Here is a 6,134-nt window from a genome sequence, read left to right as displayed (position 1 = left end):
CTAATCACGGTCTTGACGAGCGTGAGTGGGATTTGCACCTCAATAAAGTGCAATGGAGTTTAAATAATACTTTAAATAAGAGTACCGGTACAACTCCATCAGAAATTGTTTTTGGCGGAAGACAACCAACCCGAGTGAAGGGTCTGTTTTGAATTCCATCCAGGAATCAATTGACCAAACAGATAAAGAAGCCGGCCCTCAATTAAATAATGAGGTGAATGTCAATGACTTTGACGCTACACGTGATGAAATACGCAGTTTGGCTATGGAGAATACGGAGAAGAACCAACGTGCGATGAAAACTCGCTACGATAATAATAGAGCACCAACAACTTTTTTTAACCAAGGTGATTTAGTTATGATCCCCAATAACCACGTTCCTGCAAATGGTAAGAGTAAAAAGTTATGCCCGAAGTTTCGAGGACCATTCCGGATAACTGCCGTCCTCAAGAATGATCGATATGAAGTTTCTACAGTCGAAGGTCACGCCAAACGTAAATACAAAAGTGTCTATCCAGCCGACTCTTTGAAAAAATGGATTACTTTCTCTATGTCTGACAAGAGTGACCGCGAAGACAATTATGACAATACTAATGACTCTAGCGACAGTACTGATGATGATCATAACCAAGTTAATAGTGAAAATTAATTTTTTTCGATTATTGTCCCAATTAACACTCCTCATCCTTGGCTCTTGAGCAGGCTGGACACCATTAATGTCCTGACATTCCACATCCTATTAGTAATTATTTCAGGTTTTACAAGAAGGCTAAACACTACCAATCACAAGAGCTGTTGCCAATATAATACAATTAAGGGAGTAATCTCGTGTGAGTATCTATATGATTCATGTAGCACATTTTTATTATAATTAACATGTGAAATATGCTGCTTATTTCTGCAGTGCTCACTTTTTACTGAAATATGCCGTTGCATGCGGTGCTCAGTATTAACTATTGCTGAAATATGCTGCTCCCTGCGGTGATCAGTATTATTCAACTGTTACTGAAATATGCTGCTTAATGCAGTGCTCAGTATTAAGTGTCCCTGAAATATGCTGCCTACTGCGGTGCTCAATATAAACTACTACTGAAATATGCTGTTAACTGCAGTGCTCAGTACCCCTTACAATGTTATTGTTTCTATACCCAACGTTAATTACGGTATATGAAATCGCTGATAAAGTCATAATTACTTTATTTATTCAAAATCTTAATTAGTTAATTTATTCAAATATTTGACACAATTAATTTATTAATTCAATATCATACAAGATTACGGTACTTAACACTCGTCACAATAGAAACATATAAAAATAAAAACTTGTAATCTATTAATATCTTAAAACATAATGCTAAGTAAAAGTACATGTTCCATAACACCACAGCAGGTGTTTAGTCCTAACAATTACCACTAAATAACGTGTTTTTATTTTATGTGACATTGTAAATGAAATCTTGTTGGATCATCAGTTACTAATATATGTTATATTTTCACAGGCATCCCAGAGCGCAGGCAGTACCAGCTCGTGAGAGGCCGAGTGATAGCTTGAACGTCTTAAGAAAACCATCACACTTATCTATAACTTAGAATAAATAAATAAATGTAGCGTATAATTCGATTGATAGGTATCATCACTAGAAGTAGAAAAGTCGTCACTATATAAGTTATAAATCGTTAAATGATTATACTTAGGAATACACTGAACCGTGTATTTTTTTTTCTTTCTTTCTTCTCTGTTACTTATGTCACAATTAAATTTGTATTTTTTTTTCTCTTTTCTCCTCTCTATCTTTGTATAGAGACATACAACTCTCGAATGGCCGATCCGGAATAGGGTCATTCCGTTAACAGGACGGCCGTCTGTTAGCGTGAGCCAATATTTTACCGAACATTTGAATTATTTATCATGGCAACACGAACAATTCTTGACAGGCGACATTCGAGTGTTGGACACGGAGAGGGTAACAGTGTTTTTTCGAGATTGTTTTGTAATTAATTTAAGAAAATATACTGAAGTCATTTAACTGGCGCTGGTTTTACTGGTTCTCGTACTAAGGTATTGATTGGTTTATATTATCAAATTTGTTTTATAAAACCTTAGCTATTGCCGTTGCTCTGCCGAAAGAATACAGGCAAATCGTTCAATCAAAATAGAAATATATCAATACATAAAACGATATTGTGATTAAAATAAGATATTTTATTAAACCTTAGGTCTGGGGCTCATTAACTGTTAATGAGATTACCTAACATCCATAAAAATCCCCAGTAGTCGTGCTGCACGTTACTGGATGTGCAGACGACATAATTAAAACTAGATCAAAGATCAACTAGTTACGCGATCGTCGAGGAATATCCTTTTTGTTAGGATAAAAATATCATTACACAATTAATAAGTAAAAGTTGGTTGTCTAAACCCTGGCACCCTGGCACATTTGGGTAAAAAGGTACTAAGATATTGTATTCGATACCACTGCCCAAAGTCTTTATATGTGGTTCGCAGATCCTGGCTGGAGTTAAGTATATTTATAAGTGCTATGCTAGCTAACGCATAGGAGTCGAAAAACGAATAATAATGAAAACGTTTTTGGCTGCGGCAATCAAGCATTGCCATGTAAGAATACTATTTTAATCTTTCTTTTAAACATTAATAAAGGTAGATACAATAAATACAAAGGTTACACCTAATTGAGTAAAAAAAAAAAAAAAAAAAAAAACAGGCTGTACATATGAGAATCAAATCAACAATATACGAGTAATACAAGTACCCTATTGTTTAGGTAGTTAGAAGATTTACTCTTCTACCTTGAAATAATTTTTATTATTTTCTTATTAACGGCCTTGGCTAACATTACTGGCTCTGAACATCTGCACTGTAATATTATAATCGTCTTCGGTTGAAACCCGAAGGATAATTAGGAATTAAACGAACTTACCTTGTGAAGTTCAATTCCAATTATGCAGGGTTTCACCGAAGACGATTAGGTCGTCCCATCCCTCCCATCCCATACAATAAAAATAATAAAAAATATTTGTAACCCGAATATAACACAAAAATTGCTCTGAAAAATGAGGCTAGACGACGCGGGCGCCAGAGTTGCTAGCGCGCAGTGGTGGGGAGCGGAACCGAAATGAAGCTTTATTTTTTAGTTTTATAGCTCTAAATGTGTGAGGAAGATAGCACATCTCACGAGCTGCACTGTAATATTTATAATCGTCTTCGGTTGAAACCCTCGCATAATTGGAATTGAACTTCACAAGGTAAGTTCGTTTAATTCCTAATTACATACTGGCCACCCTTCAATAACTGGCCACTTTATACTAAAATTAATTCTGGTCACCTATTACAAATATAACTCATTTTTAGTATAAGGTTGCCAGTTACTGAAAGGTGGACAGTAATTGACGATTAATCCTATAAAGCTTGTCTTAACGTCATCGATCCCAGCTTGATCCGAGCGCAACAGGTTTTTGTATAAGGAAAATAACGCTACGCAATGTTCATAAGGTGCGGTAGTGTTAAGTATGGAAAGGTCAGAAGTAGCTTGCATTTTACTACCTTATCGCTGTCACTTCATGTTTGAAATTATGTATGAAATTGTCAGGCAGTGGCAGTGAATTGATTTTGTTAATTGAAACTTCCAACGAAAACTTAAACCATCTACTGAAATATTCCGATTTAATTTTAAAACACCTCTTATTTCGATAACTAGTACCACCATCGCCACCATCCACCATCATCATCATGGTGGCGTCACCGACGTGGACGCATTCACCTATGAAAAAGATCTTTAGAAAAGATCGAAGCTAGTCGGACCAATCCTGACTTATAATCGCGAGTGAAACCGATTAACTTTGCAACTTTTTCAAATATGTGTCACGAATTTTTAAGTAACATCATAGCATAAACCCCCCCCCCAAGCGTCTTTCGAGCGTCGTCGTCGTTGTCGTCGTTGCCAGCGTACGTGCCGGCTTACGCAGCGCTGTCATCGCGTCGCGCGAATCAGTGAACTAGTTTCGCAAAAAACGTGCGTGAGTCCGCTCGAAAGACTAGTGATGTGCCAACTCGGGGAAAAACAAAACTCGATTTAGCTCGAGTTAAAATTCACGTAACTCGGGTTGATTTCGAGTTACGTAACTCGAGTTAACTGGATGAAACAGAGAGATTTTTCAAAGTTTTAACCAAGTTATTCCCCACATTCGCACTAATAGTTTAAAAAAAATGGAGCAGACAAAGAAATTATATTTTTATTTGATATTCTTTCATTTTTTATATTATTTATTTATAATGTATTGTGAGAGTTATACTAACTAAAGTAAAAAAGGAAATTATTTAAACTCGAGTTGGAGATAATTCAACTCGAGTTGATTCGAGTTAAGCCCAACTCGAGTTAACTCGAGTTAGTGACTCGAGTCGACATCACTACGAAAGACGCTAGTGTGTGGGGTCTCTAAGTTATATGTATGACGTAAGTAGTCATGATAATGCCTAAATCGAGTCAACACGGAGTACATCTAAGGCCATAAAGCATTTACCGGACTTAAAGAAGCGGCGAGATGTGATACATAAAGCTTATTAACTGATGACTCTTCATTTATATCATACTAACGACCCGCCTCGGCTTTGCTCAGTATAATTATTTCAAAAGTCTTTAACTAAAGGCACTTCTTATTTTTCAGCTATCAACTATTTACTATGAAAAATAAACCTATATGTATTATGTATATGTTTTTGCCGATGAGTGATTTTTAAGAATTCTTCCTTTAGTTGTATCGTGAGGCCTTAGCAATAGCCTACTAGATAGGACAGACATACCAACAAATAAGTGATCTTATTTCGTAAGTAATATGGTTTATTTTTCTTTTTGAGGCACAGTTGAGGTGAGTTACATCTCTCTTAATGCATCAAGGTCACGTCCACGTGTGGTTCCGTTAGTAAAAAAACCATGACTTCAAAAATTCTCCGTTCATCACCCCAGTTCAACTTGATACTCCCCATCAGACACAGTAAATATAAAAAGCTTACATATATACTGTGACTCAGGTGTTAGAATGCCCATACAAATGTTTCACAACAGTCATGATCAAGTGTTTAGCAATGACATTGATTTAGAAGATGCAGCTGATGAGACTCGCTCTATAAAAATGGAAACGCGGAAATAAAACCGGTGACATTATAATTAGTATTAACATTCGAATTAAGTGAAATTAGCTAAAATTTCTTCTTTTACTTAATTCCTAATTGCACTGTATCCTGGTCAATAATAGAATTTTTAAGGTAACTTTCTATTCTAAAATTGTAACGTTTCTACTCTGACTAGGTTAACACTGTTGAAAGATTGAATCATGCGTAAATGAGAGCAGTGATCGCTACCCAGTTTTGCAGTTTAACACGTTGACTCTACTTTTGTGCTATGTCCTAGCACACGGCTTTACTCAACAGTATTTGCCTTTTCCGCATAAACTAACTGTTAATAAAGGCACAAGTATATGTTAGGCTCCTGGCACGTGAGACGCTGTTTTGCACACTTACGAGGGCATAAAGCGGTTTTCACGTAAGGCACTTGTCACACCGCCGGCGTTGAACGAGAACCGAGTAGGGAGGGCTTGAAACAGGTTGAGGTGGCGAGCAGCAAAAAGCGAGTGCGAACTTCCCACAGCAGGGCTACTACGAAACTCGAAATTCGAAGTTCGTGTCGAGCGCTCCCTCTGACACTTATACTATTTAATACGAGAGCAAGGGGGAACGCACGGCAATAAATTCGAGTTTCGTAGTAGCCCTGCAGTTTTGTTGCTGGGCGCGTTACAAGCGCGACGGGCGATCTCTCGCACTGTAGAGTGAAATAACGTCTGTTTGATCTCATGGCGTGAACGACTGCCGTCGAGTATAGCTGAGCGATTTTTATTTTGACAGCTCTTGTCGCTGCGACAAACTAGTGGAAGAGAGTTCTCGTTGGTAGTGTGATGTGAACAGCTTACGATCGACTATTATATTTATCTCTTTTACTGACTCAGGATCTTGAGCGAAAATATAGTTGATAGCTGATCGTTTCCTCGCTGGGTGGTGGGACAAGTGCTTTACAAGTAAATCATCCAATAGGAATACATTGCGGGTCTTGAATAATCCATCA

At 37.2% G+C, this 6,134-nt stretch overlaps 1 long non-coding RNA gene across 1 annotated transcript; it reads left to right on the top strand.

Annotated features, from left to right (window-relative positions):
* Nucleotides 1–369: 369 nt before the first annotated feature.
* On the top strand, nt 370–2,027 carry LOC141427849 (uncharacterized). The gene is made up of 2 exons (XR_012451374.1): nt 370–830; nt 1,500–2,027. It is a non-coding gene; the product is annotated as an uncharacterized lncRNA (long non-coding RNA).
* The last annotated feature ends 4,107 nt before the right edge of the window (nt 2,028–6,134 follow it).

The sequence above is a fragment of the Choristoneura fumiferana genome, chromosome 5 (genome assembly GCF_025370935.1).
Source record: "Choristoneura fumiferana chromosome 5, NRCan_CFum_1, whole genome shotgun sequence".
NCBI classification, from domain to species: domain Eukaryota; kingdom Metazoa; phylum Arthropoda; class Insecta; order Lepidoptera; family Tortricidae; genus Choristoneura; species Choristoneura fumiferana.
Note: the sequence above shows the minus strand (reverse complement) of the source record. Positions and strands in the feature narration are given on the sequence as shown.